We start from the raw sequence: 15,853 nt of genomic DNA, 5'->3' as shown, positions 1-15,853 counted from the left end.
TGAAAATCCACGATATATATATATATATATATATATATATATATATATATAGAGAGAGAGAGAGAGAGAGAGAAAAGAAGGAATGCGTGTATACTTTTAGGAGGATTCCCCTTCTATATACAGAAAGAGAAAGGCCTAGGTCCTCTCGCATGATGACATGTGTCACCAAGTGTGTGACGACATGTGTCGCGCCTCGAAGTACGTGCATAAAAACACTCTTGTGTAATTTTCGGTATATGCCTGCAATTGTCCCGAACCTGTTGACTCTAAAAATGTAATCAAAATTTCTGAATGAAGTACGATACTATGTTAAAAACGTGTTCAAAGTTCTACTTTAGTTATTTTTATAGTTTTCTCATTACGACAGTTTTAGCGAAAGTTCTAAAATCCCGTGCTAAAAATATTCCGAATACGAAATCAAATATTAGCATATAGCCTGAGTTCAAAAACATGGTCGAAAACACTTAACTAAATGTGTAGCTAACTCAACGAAGCGATACAATGTTCGTTTCCGGTAAAATTAGTTATATAACTGATTTGCATCCGTAAAAAAGGCATAACTTTTGCGTACGATCTCCAATTTCAATGTTCTTTATATTAATGAAATCGTGTGAACATGGCCTATCGAATTTAAGTATCAATTGTTCATAAGTATACATAATGCATAAATTTTTTTTAGCGCATTAATCAATACTTATTATTGTGAATAGTGTTTCGTTCTTTAGCATTCAACATAAATTGGAGACAAGGAGAGTATTATGCATGCAATTCTAAGTGTAATAACTTCATTTGCATTACAAGAGGGTTCTCGGTCGTTTCACCGTTGAAAGTTGAGCTATTTTTACCATTTGTTACATCACTCTTTTCCCTTACTTCTACATCAAACCCGAGAGAATTCTCACTCTCTGCCTCTTGCTCTGTTGTGAATCTAGTTGCAAGTTTTGGTGCTTATAAATGCTTTTCCTTTAGTACTTAATTGTGTTAAGTACTTAAAGGCTTAATAAGTTCAAGATACAAGAAAGGAACTAGCATTTGTGACAACCCAGAATTTCTATCTTGTATAATTATTCAATTCAATCAAAGTCAGACTCGTTTCTGCTATCTTTTAGCATTGTTTAGAGTCAGTTTGAGTGTTCTAAGCCTAATACCTTCAAAGTTAGGGTTCGAAAATGAGTTCCTTAAGTTCACCACTTTTCAAAATGGCCAAACACTCCTTCATGAGGAGTGTACGACCGTACACATGGGTGTACGGCCGTACACCCCCTCCTAGCCGTACACTCTCACGTATATATGTGAGACTTAGCCTTCATTTAGCTCTTTTCCCACTCCTAAGCCAAGAAATCAATTCTCTCTCAACTATCATCGGATTTTTCACCTAGATCTTCAATATGTAAGTATTTCTTCCTTTGATTTGTTGATTCATTACACTATCTAGTGAAGATCCATGATTTCATCCATGAAATTACTTCTTTTGGCTAGATGTTCAAGTGTTCTTCATTTACACCAAGAACACCAAGAACACCTACTAAGTTCTTGGACCTTAAACACCCCTAAAGGCTTCTATATCGTAAGTATCTCTTCCAATGCTTGTTACTTACTAGATGTTCACCTTAAAAGTCGTCCAAAGCAAGATCATCAAGGTGTGTACGGCCGTACACACCTCATGTGGCCGTACACCCCTTTGTTTAGTGCATTTTGGCCTCAAACACATGTTATATTCTAACACAAAGTCATGGACACTTAGAGGATGTAAGATAGAGACTTCGACCACACACTTTAACAAGTTTTTCAAGGAGTGTACGGCCGTACACTCCATGGCAGTACACACCTGACCGTACACCCAGGTGGCCGTACACCTAGTGGCCGTACACACACTTGTGTGGCCGTACACCCATTTTATGCAACTCTTTGTGCTTGTAACACTTAAATATAAGTGTTTCCTAAATCCTAATGTGTTTTCCTAACATGATTAGTTGTATAAACACTAATTATATACATATATGTGTGTCATTATATGCTTATTAGGATTCATTTTTGCTCGAGTCTTCACTTGACACTTAGCATCCTACAAACCGATCTTTCATTCGTATCACTCACTACAGGTGAGTTCATACCCCTTAACTTATCTTTTAAATGATTTTAAATGCTTTTATGGGGGAGAATACAAGTAGAAGCATTATAGTTATTATATCAATCACATGTGATTAATAACTATCAAACAAGTGGATTTCTTATATTTCAAAACTGTGTTATCAAACAAACTGCTTCAAATCGTTTTATAAACTCTTTTATATGCAAAACTCTTTATCAAACTATTTTAAACTTATATTTTGTCAAAATCATGTATATATATATATATATATATATATATATATATATAGTTATATAAGTAGGATTGAAAGGACATAGGACTGATAACTCGCCTTACTTCCTGTTCCTTGTTTGGTTGTGGACTTAGGGTATCTGTTGTTTGTCTGAAGGTCGTTTGAATCTTAGTTATATAATATGTGTATGTATATAGATATAAAAGTTATTAGTTCAGTTCAATACCTTTGGGTAGCAAAGGTGTACAAACATGTTCAGTCATACAAACAACATTCTAGTAAACTATACTAGGTATACTTTAGGAAGTCACTACTACTATTTCTAGAACAATGAAACATACAAGAGTCAGTTCATACATGAGTCAGTTCAAACATACTATAACGAGAAACAGTACATACTATAACGAGAAACAATACTCACTATAAAGAGAAACAGATAGAACATACTATACACTAGACAGAGAGAACATACTACATACTAGACAGAGAGAACATACACTACACTAGAACATACTATACAAATACAAGAATACTATAACATTAATGTGAGATACTACTTCATGGCTCGACGTATACTGTTGTGTTACGTTTTGTACCCAGAGTCTCCTGGAGGGAGAGCGTGAATTTGTGTATAGATCTATACGGGATTGACCATCCTACACCTTGCTGCTAGCTACAGTGGGACCTGCAGGTCTACGGGTGACGAATGTCATACCATTTCGACGTCTTTCATCGTCGTGTTTACTAGTCAATCAAGTATGGTTACAATCTTATCACATTTTACCTTAATTAAACAAATATGTTTAAGGTAGTTAGTACATTGGTAGTTAACTAGATAAAACTACATTACATCTTTATTTTCCCATTTCATTCACATTGTGATCTTCTCACATAAACGGTAATGAGAACTATATTTTGGTAATGATAGTCATACTTTGGGGAAAACACACACATTTTACAAAAGAACAAACATAAAGAACAGTTGAGTCTTGGTAAAAGACTATGTTAGTAGAAAATATAGGATTTTCAAGGAAGTTACAAACATTTACATCAAACACTTACAAACTTTTACATCAAACATTTACAACTACATTCTTCAAACTTATACAAACAATGACACTATAATACTTATGAACTCACCAGCTTTAATGCTGATCTACGCTTTCAAAATAACTTGTATTCTCAGGTCACCAGTAGACAGGTACCGATGACCAGGTTTTGAGAAGATGGAGCACGTTCAAGACTCATCTCTTATTTTGATTCATATTTTTGGTGTCTTATAAACTAGACAACACACTTGTACTAAAATTATATTATTAATGCAATGGATGATGTTGTTGCTTGTTTTACTATTATGCATTGTTGTGATACTATACATGACGTCCTCCGCCCCCGAACGTTTCCGCCGTTCTGGTTTGGGGGTGTGACAGATTTGTATCAGAGGTTTGTTTATAGTGAATTGTGTATATCAACCCATAAAAGATATACAACTATAAACACATCGGGATTAAAATACTCTGACCAAGAGTTTATACTTTTAAATAATAAAATATTTAACCAAAGTATACATACCTGCATTCATACTAAAATCAGTGTCACTAGGACAGAACAAAAGTATTACGATTGTTGGACAGCACAAGTAGGCTTGGGGACATATAATCAGATCTGGGAGTGATATAGCCTGATAAACTATATCTTTCCAAAAAGTGATTGCATGTCCCTAGGAATGGTTGTGGTGTCGCAGCAAGTCTAAAAACTTACCAACACTACTACAATGAAAACATTAGAACATAACATAAACTTAAAATACTATAACAGTATTTTGTGTTACTATAACTACTTATTGTGCAAACTAAAAAGGTCTTTATTAGCATGTCAATAGTTGGTGAGTGGATACGCTAAGGTTATATGTGACTAGGGTGTTATAGACTTAGAATCTGTGATCTTTGCTTTACTTCATGTTCCTTGTTTGGTTGTGTACTTAGAGTTAGGGTCACTTATTCGAAGGTCTATCATGTTTTTGTTACATAGGACTGGTATGTACTACGCAAATGTTGGAGTAACTGGTAAGGATCATCTTATAATGTAACGCCCGTGTTTCTAGGCTAGGCATTAATATTGACATAATAGTCTAGGTTAACCTTTGTAACTCATTTTGAAGAAATGAAAAGGAATTATGTGAATATTATGTGAATTATGTGTTTTATGCTTAATTATTAGGATTTAATTAATTAAGAATAAAAATGAGCGTCGAAAATAAATATTAGATAAAGCCGATATATATTAAGAAAGTTGTAGTGGTCGTGACAAGGATTACGGATATATAAAGAATACCGAAATCCGAGTTATAACGAAGAAGTTATGACCTGTCGTAGTTTCGCGACAAAACCAGCACGGTGCCGAATGACGTAAAAAGTGAGTTTTTGATAAACTACTTTTTAGCCTTAGTGATCTAAACGAAGGTCGTAGTATTCTTTAAACCGAGAGTATGTATAAAAAGAACGTCCAAATCTGACTTCGTATGAGGAAGTTATGATTTTTCTAAGTTTCAACTTAGCAGTAGACAATTAAAAACTCGAATTTTAGATCGAGTGGTTTTTAGCCGATGCAACCTAAACGAGAATCGAAGGTCTCGTCAATAGTAGTACAACGTTAACAAGACAGAAAAAAACGGACGTCGGATGAAGAAGTTATGAATTTTAAACGGATTTCCTGTCCCGGTCTGTTAAAAATAATAATATAAAAATTAAACTCAAAATTAGCCGACGAAGTCAAAACGAAAGTTGTAGAGCGTAATTTTACCTACGCGTGCATATAAAGAACGTAAAAAACGGAGCCCGTATGCGAAAGTTATGGATTTGAGAAGTTTTTGCACAAAAATCGAGAAAAAATGCCAAATCTGAGAAATTTCGCATGGTGGACTTCGGCCACGTCACCTTCACTGCATGCGCGCCACGTGTCCGAAACTGCTGAGTTACCAAGGCCACCTGGTGAGGCGTGTCGCGTTCTTCTCGAGTCCGAGGTTCGGTCTAATCGGAAGCAGCCCCGTGTCCGATCTCGGTGTGTCATCAGAAGCGTGTCCGAGCTTCGCATGGTGTGCCACGACTCCCCCCTCGGACCTAGACCTCGGTGCAATCAGAAGGCCACACCTGGACCCTCTCACGTGTGAGCCACCTGGCCTCTCTTCGGATCTGCTGACACCTGGAAGCTTCTCAGCCCTTGGATCAGAAGCCTCGCCCCTATAAATAGAAGGGTGCGAGACCTCCCGGGGATAATTTGGAAATTTGTCATTTTACACCTCTAAACCCATATTTCTTTCATTCCAACTTCCTCCAAATCCCCGGTATTATACCAAACACCCGAAACACGTCCCGAGGTGACCAAGAACCCTGAGAAATTTATCTTTTCGGTTTTGAAGCCCGACCCTCGCAGAGCCCGCTTTCTGAATAAAACTCTCGGTTTTATTCGAAACGATCATTTTAGGAAACGAAGTGCTGCCCGATTATCATTAAATCAAGTGAGTGTGTAGTTACTTTCACCTTACACATAAATATGAAGTATTTTCCTTAAAATACGTGCTATGTGTAATTATATTAATTGTTTATTTGAGGTGACTGTTGAATAGATGTTTTATACAAGTTTTAAACTGTATATGTATTTTATCTACAAATATGTTGGGTAAAACATGGGTAGACGAAATAGTCGATGTGTGTTAAAATGGTGAGAGGCCCGATGTTGATGTTGTTGTTGTAGTCGTCTAGCGGAGTATAGATGACGACCATGGACCTTTCTAGACAGTCCAGTGGAACACTAGCAGGTTCGCAACTTGTAGGTGTTGGTGAACTATATGTTCATTGGCATACTCCATCCCCCTCATGGTTGCCTTTAGGACATGTATGGCTGAGGAGTCTCCTTAGCATTAGTGTCCATCCCGATGATATTCCTTAGGCTAGGTCCCTTGTGGTAGGTGTTTAGGGACGTAAAGTGAGGATAACGAGAATGGGTAATCAGGGTTATTGTTGATTGATGAACATAATAAGTTTAATATTATTGTGGGTTGAAAACCCTATATGCTCACCAGGCTCCCAAGCTTGACCCACTCAGCTTTTTATTATTACAGGTAGTGGACCCCAAGCATAGTCGGAGGATGATGAGAGATGTTTGGATTATAGGCCAGTAGTTGTAAATAACTGTTGTAAGGCTTATAATGTCTTGTTTATGCTTTTGATCTGTATCGGAACATGACATCCCGAGGTTTTGATATGAAATGAAATTACATATTTCTTAAAGAAAGGTTTTGATAAACTTTTATCATGTTTTGTTTTGGGGACCAATTCCGCAACATCTTTTAAAAGGATTTCTCTGACTTTATTTTAAAAAGCATAAATTAAATCGGTCTTTTCTGGCCGAGAAATTAGGGGATGTCATAGTTGGTATCAGAGCATTAGTTTAAGCGAACTAAGAAATTGTAGGATTTCTAGACTTAAACTTAAAATGCTAAGTGATGATTGTGAGATGAGTGTCTACCATATTTTAGACACGAGCACTAGTTTATTCTTGGAAAGATGCCTAAAATGCTTTTATGTGCTAAATGTTATATGTTTGCCATATATGCCATTATTTTTTCGGATCTATGGTCTGTTGCCGACCAGATCTGGAAACCTTATGTGTGTAGGATTCTAAGCGTACGATTACGATATTAGAACTAACATGTAAACGTTTCAGAGTGATAAGGGAATTGAAATATCTATCAAGGATAAAGACCTAAATTCGACTTATTCGGTATATAGATCATAATGGCTAGAACTCGAAGTGGAGCGGGAAATGCAAACAGAAACCAACAACCTCAACCCCAAGTGGTGGAACAGGTGCCTATAGTAGGAGCTGCACCAGAACCCATCACCATGGCTGGAGTACGCGCTATGATTCAGACCATGATGGCTGAACAAAGGGAGGAATTGAGGCAAATGTTGCCGAACAACAGGGATGAACCTTCAATTCCTGTTGAACAACGTGAATTAAATGACGATCGATCTGAAGAAGGAAACAACAGTAGATCTGTAGGTCATAGTGAACCGCTTGTGGTTGGGAGAAATAACCACGAGGATAGAGTGGAGAGAAATGGGTGCAAGTATAAGGACTTTATGACTTGCAAGCCATCGGCCTTCACTGGAAAAGAAGATCTCGTCGGAGTAATGGATTGGATCTCGTAAATGGAATTGGCTTTCATGACTTGTGGTTGCCAAAGCAAGTTACAAACCACATTTCCAGTGCGTCAGTTGAGGGGTAGTGCTGCTCGTTGTTGGAAAACTCTGGGGAAAACCCTAAGCCCTAATGAGTCACTACAACTAACTTGGGCAGAGTTCTTGGTGCACTTCAAGCGCAAGTACTGCTCGACCCAAAATGTGCTAGAGCTAGAAAACCAATTCCTGACATTGAAGAAGGGTAGTATGACCGTTGATAAATACACAAATAAATTCACAGACAAAATGGAGTTTGCTTTGCGTATTGTCCCAGATGAGCTGACCAAAATTGACAGATACGCAAAGAGACTTCCATGGGAGTATGCGGTGCCAGTACGTCAGGCACATACATTGGAGGCAGCTATATGGGCTGCCAAGTCTGTTGAAGATATGATTAAGGGGAGAGCCGCCAACAAGGTTGAAGTTGGTGAAAAGAGAAAGTTTGAAGGAACTTCAGGTTCCAATAAAAAGAAAAAATTCTCGAAGACTGGTTCGAGAAAATTCGGAGGAGGAGCCGAAGCCAAGTGGTGTGACAAGTGTAAAAAGAAACATGCTGGGAAATGCAGCGAGGAAGTCACTTGTTACAAATGTGGAAAGTCTGGGCATTATGCCAATGAATGCACCTTCAATAAGAACGTCTGTTTTGGGTGCCATCAAGAAGGGCATATTTTGAAGGATTGCCCGAAGAAGAAGGATGCAGCAAAGCCCAATATTCCACCAAAGGCGAAGGCGAGAGCCTTTCAGATGACACTTGAAGTTGCGAAAGAAGAAGCCGTTGTCGCTTCAGGTACCTTTCTCGTAAACGAATTGCCTGCCCAAATTTTGTTTGATTCTGGAGCCAATTACTCCTTTATTTCGCATGAATTCGGTAGAAAACTAGCTTTGCCTGTTGATAGACTAGTTAATGCTTTATTACTCGAGATTGCTAGTGGCAAGTTTGTACCTGTTAGCCATCGTATGAAAAACATCTTCATTGACTTAAATGGGAATAAGTTCCACGAGAAATTATTACTTATCGAGTTAAATGGTTTCGACATAGTTTTAGGAATGGATTGGCTTAGCGCCAATGATGCCGAAATGTTGTGTAGGAAGAAGATAGTAAAAGTAAACCCACCAGGGAAAGAGTCGTTTATGGTGTATAGAGACAAACGCAGAGTAAACTCTGGAATCATTTCCCTAATGAAAGCCATAAAGTGTTTGGCCAAGGGATGTACATCATATCTAGCGTTCGTGATCGATGTTAAGAAGGAAAAGAAGGAGGTGCAGAATATTCCGGTGGTGTGTGATTATCCGGAAGTCTTTCCCGAAGATCTTCCCGGATTGCCCCCTGATCGACAAGTAGAGTTTCGTATCGACCTGCTACCAGGAACGACGCCAATAGCTAAAGCACCTTATCGATTAGCACCAACAGTGTTGGGTCAAAAATATGGTTTATACTTTGCTTTTCTAGGAAAATATATTTTTCTATAATGTAATATGTAATTTTGTGGCTGTGTACTGCCGTACGCGTGTGTACAGCCGCACACCTGTGTACGGCCGTACACGGGTGTACGGCTGGTGTCTCATATATATAGGGTGAGGAGTGCATGCAAGTCTACGGCCTAGAGGAGAGTTATTGGAGAGGAGCATATTGTAGAGAGAAGAGAGGAGCTTAAGTGTGTGAAACTTAAGGTGTGTTCTAGAGAGAGAAAGTGAATCTTGTGTAAGGAACTTCAATCATATCATCAATACATTCAAGATTCATCATCTTCTTCTTCTCCTTCTCTTCTATTTGATCTGACATCATCCGTTTGATTGAGATTCCGCACCATCAAACGGATCTGATTGATACACAAGCAGATTGGGGAGTTATAAACAGAGATGAAAGAACTTATGACACAACTTCAGGAGTTATTAGACAAAGGTTTTATTCGACCTAGTTCATCACCCTGGGGAGCCCCGGTGTTATTTGTAAAGAAGAAAGACGGGAGCATGAGAATGTGCATCGATTACAAAGATCTGAATAAAGCGACAATAAAGAACAAGTATCCGTTGCCGAGGATCGATGACCTGTTCGATCAGTTGCAAGGTTCGAGCTATTTTTCGAAGATCGATCTTAGGTCAGGATATCATCAACTAAAAGTAAGAGAGCATGGTATCGAAAAGACTGCGTTCAGAACAAGATATGGACACTATGAATTTTTCGTTATGTCGTACGGACTAACCAATGCTCCAACAACTTTCATGGATTTGATGAACAGGGTTTGCAAACCATCCCTTGATAAATCCGTGATAGTATTCATAGATGATATCTTGATATATTAAAAAACCAAGCAGGAGCATGACAAGCATCTGCGTGAAGTGCTAGAAGTTTTGAAAAAGGAGAAGCTGTATGCAAAGTTCTCTAAATGTGAATTTTGGATTCAAGAAGTCCAATTTTTAGGTCATGTGGTTAACCAAGAAGGAATAATGGTTGACACAGCAAAGATTGAAGCTGTGATGAAGTGGGAACAAGCAAAAAGTCCTACGGAGATCGAAAGCTTTTTAGGATTACTTGTATATTATTGCCGATTTATCCAAGGCTTTTCTTCAATCGCGACTCCATTAACAGCTTTGACCCACAAAGGAGCTACTTATGCTTGCAATGAAAAGCATAAGGAAGCCTTTGAAAAGTTAAAGAAGAAATTATGTGAAGCACCTATTCTTTCGTTACCTGAAGGAGTTGATGACTTCGCAGTTTATAGTGATGCCTCTGGAGTTGGGTTAGGTTGTGTTCTGACCCAAAGGGATAAAGTGATAGTGTATGCATCGAGGAAATTAAAAGAGCATGAAAAGAACTACACCACTCATGATCTGGAGTTGGCAGCGGTAGTATTTGACTTAAAGATATGGAGGCATTATCTTTATGGCACAAAGTGTAAACTTTTCACTGATCATAAGAGTCTTCAATATCTCTTTAATCAGAAGGAATTGAACATGAGGCAACGACGCTGCCTAGAGTTACTCAAGGACTACGACTGTGAGATACTTTACCACCCTGGTAAAGCAAATATTGTTGCTGATTCTCTCAGTCGGAAGGTAAATCTTGAAAAGAAAAGGCCAAGAGCGTTGAGAATTGAAGTTGTCTCGACAATTGTGGAAAGTATAAAGAAAGCTCAAGAGGAAGCTTTAGAGAAAAATGACCGAAAGGAAGAACGTTTGGGTAAAACGTTAGTGTTTAATACAAACAGTCAAGGATTGAAGGTATTCCAAGATAGGATTTGGGTACCTAAGACAGGGAGGAGTAAGAGATCTTCTGATGGAAGAAGCTCACAAGACAATGTACTCAATTCATCCCGGCAATACAAAAATGTAAAGGGATCTAAAACCCTATTACTGGTGGCCGACGATGAAGCTCGATGTTGCTAAGTATGTGGCCGGGTGTGTAGCTTGTGCTAGGGTTAAGGCACAACATCAGAAACCGTATGGGAGTTTAGAACCTTTACCTGTACCCATGGGTAAATGGGAAGACATCACCATGGATTTCGTGACTAAACTGCCCAGAACAAAGAACGGTCACGACATGATTTGGGTGGTCGTTGATCGCTTCACTAAGAGTGCGCATTTCATAGCAGCCAAAGAGAAATGGTCTATGGATAAACGTGCGAATTCTTACGTGAAGGAAATTATGAGGCTTTACGGTGTTCCGTTAATGATTGTATCAGATCGTGACATCCGTTTTACCTCAAGGTTTTGGAGGAGTCTACAAGAGGAATTGGGTACCAAGTTGTGTTTGAGTACAGCTTACCATCCGCAAACCGATGGTCAGAGCGAACGAACAATTCAAACATTGGAGGATATGCTGAGAGCATGTACCCTGGAATTCCATGGTAACTGGGATGAACACTTACCTCTAGTAGAATTTTCCTATAATAATAGTTTCCACTCGAGCATCAAGATGGCACCTTATCACGCTTTGTATGGAGAAAAGTGTCGAACGTCGTCATGTTGGCTGGAAGCTGGGGAAAAGCCGTTTATGGGACCTGAAATAGTCCATCAGACTGCTGAAAAGTTGAAAGTGATTAGAGAAAGGATGTTAGCTGCTCAAGATCATCAAAAGAGCTATGCTGACAAGAAAAGACAACCGATATCATTCGAAGTTGGAGATTCGGTTTTACTTAAAGTCTCGTCGTGGAAGGGACTTATAAGATTTGGTAAGAGGGGAAAATTGAGTAAAAGGTTTATTGGACCATTTAAAGTTCTTTAGAGGATCAGGAATCAAGCTTACAAGCTAGAATTACCGGAAGAACTAGAGGGTATTCATAACACCTTTCATGTGTGTTATTTGAGAAAGTTCACGGGAAATGTGCCCGACATAAGTCCAATTTCTGAATTAAGGTTGGATGAAAACAAGAGGTTAATTGAAGAACCTGAGGCAATCGTTGACCGTAAGACTAAGAAGTTGCGACGCAAGATGGTCGATTTAGTGCTGGCACGATGGAAACATACGAATGGGCCAAATCTCACTTGGGAAACGGAGAGTGACATGATGAGTCGCTACCCGCATTTGTTTGCTGATGTGTGATTCCGGGGACGGAATCATCCTAAGGGGGAGAGAATTGTAACGCCCGTGTTTCTAGGCTAGACATTAATATTGATATAATAGTCTAGGTTAACCTTTGTAACTCATTTTGAAGAAATGAAAAGGAATTATGTGAATATTATGTAAATTATGTGTTTTATGCTTAATTATTAGGATTTAATTAATTAAGAATAAAAATGAGCGTCGAAAATAAATATTAGATAAAGCCGATATCTATTAAGAAAGTTGTAGTGGTCGTGACAAGGATTACGGATATATAAAGAATACCGAAATCCGAGTTATAACGAAGAAGTTATGACCTGTCGAAGTTTCGCGACAAAACCGGCACGGTGCCGAATGACGTAAAAAGTGAGTTTTTGATAAACTACTTTTTAGCCTTAGTAATATAAACGAAGGTCGTAGTGTTCGTTAAACCGAGAGTATATATAAAAAGAACGTCTAAATCTGACTTTGTATGAGGAAGTTATCATTTTTCTAAGTTTCAGCTTAGTAGTAGACAGCTAAAAACTCGAATTTTAGATCGAGTGATTTTTAGCCGATACAACCTAAACGATAATCGAAGGTCTCGTCAATAGTAGTACAACGGTAAAAAGACAGACGAAAACGGACGTCGGATGAAGAAGTTATGAATTTTTAACGGATTTCCTGTCCCGGTCTGTTAAAAATAATAATATAAAAATTAAAGTCAAAATTAGCCGACGCAGTCTAAACGAAAGTTGTAGAGCGTAATTTTACCTACGCGTGCATATAAAGAACGTCAAAAACGGAGCCCGTATGCGAAAGTTATGGATTTTAGAAGTTTTTGCACAAAAATCGAGAAAAAATGCCAAATCCGAGAAATTTCGCATGGTGGACTTCGGCCACATCACCTTCGCTGCAAGCGCGCCACATGTTCGAAACTGCTGAATCACCGAGGTGACCTGGCGAGGCCTGTCGCGTTCTACTTGAGTCCGAGGTTCGGTCCAATCGGAAGCTGCCCCGTGTTCGATCTCGATGTGTCATCAGAAGCGTGTCCGAGCTTCGCATGGTGTGCCACGACTCCCCCCTCGGACCTAGACCTCGGTCTAATCAGAAGGCCACACCTGGACCCTCGCACGTGTGAGCCACCTGCCCTCTCTTCGGATCTGCTGAAACCTGGAAGCTTCTCAGCCCTTGGATCAGAAGCTTCGCCCCTATAAATAGAAGGGTGCAAGACCTCCCGGGGATGATTTGGAAATTTGTCATTTTACACCCCTAAACCCATATTTCTTTCATTCCAACTTCCCCCAAAGCCCCGATATTATACCAAACACCCGAAACACGTCCCGAAGTTCCCGAGAACCCCGATAAATTTATCTTTTCGGTTTTGAAGCCCGACCGTCGCAGAGCCCGATTTCTGAATAAAACTCCTTGTTTTATTAGAAACGATCGTTTTAGGAAACAAAGGAATTATGTGAATATTATGTGAATTATGTGTTTTATGCTTAATTATTAGGATTTAATTAATTAAGAATAAAAATGAGCGTCGAAAATAAATATTAGATAAAGCCGATATCTATTAAGAAAGTTGTAGTGGTTGTGACAAGGATTACGGATATATAAAGAATACCGAAATCCGAGTTATAACGAAGAAGTTATGACTTGTCGAAGTTTCGCGAAAAAACCGGCACGGTGCCGAATGACGTAAAAAGTGAGTTTTTGATAAACTACTTTTTAGCCTTAGTAATATAAATGAAGGTCGTAGTGTTCGTTAAACCGAGAGTATGTATAAAAAGAACGTCCAAATCTGACTTCGTATGAGGAAGTTATCATTTTTCTAAGTTTCAGCTTAGTAGTAGACAGCTAAAAACTCGAATTTTAGATCGTGTGATTTTTAGCCGATACAACCTAAATGATAATCGAAGGTCTCGTCAATAGTAGTACAACGGTAAAAAGACAGACGGAAACGGACGTCGGATGAAGAAGTTATGAATTTTTAACGGATTTCCTGTCCTGGTCTGTTAAAAATAATAATATAAAAATTAAAGTCAAAATTAGCCGACGAAGTCTAAACGAAAGTTGTAGAGCGTAATTTTACCTACGCGTTCATATAAATAACGTAAAAAACGGAGCCCGTATGCGAAAGTTATGGATTTTAGAAGTTTTTGCACAAAAATCGAGAAAAAATGCCAAATCCGAGAAATTTCGCATGGTGGACTTCGGCCACGTCACCTTCGCTGCAAGCGCGCCACGTGTCCGAAATTGTTGAGTCACCGAGGCCACCTAGCGAGGCGTGTCGCGTTCTTCTTGAGTCCGAGGTTCAGTCCAATCGGAAGCTGCCCCGTGTCCGATCTCGATGTGTCATCAGAAGTGTGTCCGAGCTTCGCATGGTGTGCCACGACTCCCCCCTCGGACGTAGACCTCGGTCCAATCAGAAGGCCACACCTGGACCCTCGCACGTGTGAGCCACCTGCCCTTTCTTCGGATCTGCTGACACCTGGAAGCTTCTCAGCCCTTGGATCAGAAGCTTCGCCCCTATAAATAGAAGGGTGCGAGACCTCTTGGGGATGATTTGGAAATTTGTCATTTTACACCCCTAAACCCATATTTCTTTCATTCCAACTTCCCCCAAAGCCCCGGTATTATACCAAACACCCGAAACACGTCCCGAAGTTCCCGAGAACCCCGAGAAATTTATCTTTTCGGTTTTGAAGCCCGACCCTCGCAGAGCCCGATTTCTGAATAAAACTCCCGGTTTTATTAGAAACGATCGTTTTAGGAAACAAAGTGTTGCTCGATTATCATTAAATCAAGTGATTGTGTAGTTACTTTCACCTTACACATAGATATGAAGTATTTTCCTTAAAATACGTGCTATGTGTAATTATATTAATTGTTTATTTGAGGTGACTGTTGAATAGATGTTTTATACAAGTTTTAAACTGTATATGTATTTTGTCTACAAATATGTTGGGTAAAACATGGGTAGACGAAATAGTCGATGTGTGTTAAAATGGTGAGAGTCCCCGATGTTGATGTTGTTGTTGTAGTCGTCTAGCGGAGTATAGATGACGACCACGGACCTTTCTAGACAGTCCAGTGGAACACTAGCAAGTTCGCAACTTGTAGGTGTTGGTGAACTATATGTTCATTGGCGTACTCCATCCTCCTCATGGTTGCCTTTAGGACATGTATGGATGAGGAGTCCCCTTAGCAGTAGTGTCCATCCCGATGATATTCCTTAGGCTAGGTCCCTTGTGGTAGGTGTTTAGGGACGTAAAGTGAGGATAACGGGAATGGGTAATCAGGTTTATTGTTGATTGATGAACTTAATAAGTTTAATATTATTGTGGGTTGAAAACCCTATATGCTCACCAGGCTCCCAAGCTTGACCCACTCAGCTTTTTATTATTACAGGTAGTGGACCCCAAGCATAGTCGGAGGATGATGAGAGATGTTTGGATTATAGGCCAGTAGTTGTAAATAACTGTTGTAAGGCTTATAATGTCTTGTTTATGCTTTTGATCTGTATTGGAACATGACATCCCGAGGTTTTGATATGAAATGAAATTATATATTTCTTAAAGAAAGGTTTTGATAAACTTTTATCATGTTTTGTTTTGGGGACCAATTCCACAACATGTTTTAAAAGGATTTCTATGACTTTATTTTAAAAAGCATAAATTAAATCGGTCTTTTCTGGCCGAGAAATTAGGGGATGTCACATATAATTATCTTAATTAGTCGTCTATTAATTATTTATTTTA

The sequence above is a fragment of the Lactuca virosa genome, chromosome 3 (genome assembly GCF_052849685.1).
Source record: "Lactuca virosa cultivar CGN04683 chromosome 3, Lactuca_virosa_CGN04683_v6, whole genome shotgun sequence".
NCBI lineage: Eukaryota > Viridiplantae > Streptophyta > Magnoliopsida > Asterales > Asteraceae > Lactuca > Lactuca virosa.
Note: the sequence above shows the minus strand (reverse complement) of the source record.